We start from the raw sequence: 994 nt of genomic DNA, 5'->3' as shown, positions 1-994 counted from the left end.
TTTTTTTTTTTTTTTTTTTGAGATGGAGTCTCGCTCTGTCGCCCAGGCTGGAGTGCAGTGGCCGGATCTCAGCTCACTGCAAGCTCCGCTTCCCGGGTTCATGCCATTCTCCTGCCTCAGCCTCCTGAGTAGCTGGGACTACAGGTGCCCGCCACCTTGCCCGGCTAGTTTTTTGTATTTTTTAGTAGAGACAGGGTTTCACCGGGTTAGCCAGGATGGTCTCGATCTCCTGACCTTGTGATCTGCCCGTCTTGGCCTCCCAAAGTGCTGGGATTACAGGCTTGAGCCACCACGCCTGGCCGGGTTCTGTTCTTATTAAACTTTTCTTTTGGGTCTGTCTGTCCCTGGGGAACCCACTCACGATTTTGTTTTACTGACTGGGGTATCCAGGGATGAAGTAGGAAACTCAAAAGATAGAGTAGGTTGGCCAGGCATAGTGACTTATGCCTGTAGTCCCAGCTGTTTGGGAGGTGGAGACAGGAGGATCGCTTGAGCCCAGGAGTTCGATGCTTCCCTGAACTGCGATTGAACTACGGCACTCCAGGCTGGGTGACAGGGAGACGCTGTCTCCAGAACAGACAAAAGATGCAGTGGGATGCATGTTGAGAAGCTGTATGCTCACTCCGGGCTCTAGTACCCACTTCCCCTCCCTGGAGACAGCCTGGGTTTTCTGTCCCCTGGTATTCTGCAGATAGTCTCCGCAGAAACAAACAGATGCACGTTTAAACAGTTTTGCAAGTGTTGCTCTTTTCCCCCACCTCCTTTTGACATAGCTGGAGCAGTTTCCATCTCTGGTATAAGGTACCGTCTTACTCCATCTCTGGTGTAAGAGCGTGTTGTGTTGGTCCCCCGCTGCTGGATTTGAGTTGTTCTAAGCAGCACTGCAGGAATCCCCCTGTTCTGCTGCATCACTTTGCACACGTGTGTGTGTGTGTGTGTGGAAGCCGTGGCCCGGTGCGGCCCCGCCTTGCTGGGGGACAGGGATGTGTGTGTG

This window comes from Piliocolobus tephrosceles, chromosome 21 (assembly GCF_002776525.5).
Source record: "Piliocolobus tephrosceles isolate RC106 chromosome 21, ASM277652v3, whole genome shotgun sequence".
Taxonomy (NCBI): Eukaryota; Metazoa; Chordata; class Mammalia; order Primates; family Cercopithecidae; genus Piliocolobus; species Piliocolobus tephrosceles.
This window is presented reverse-complemented; position numbering follows the sequence as displayed.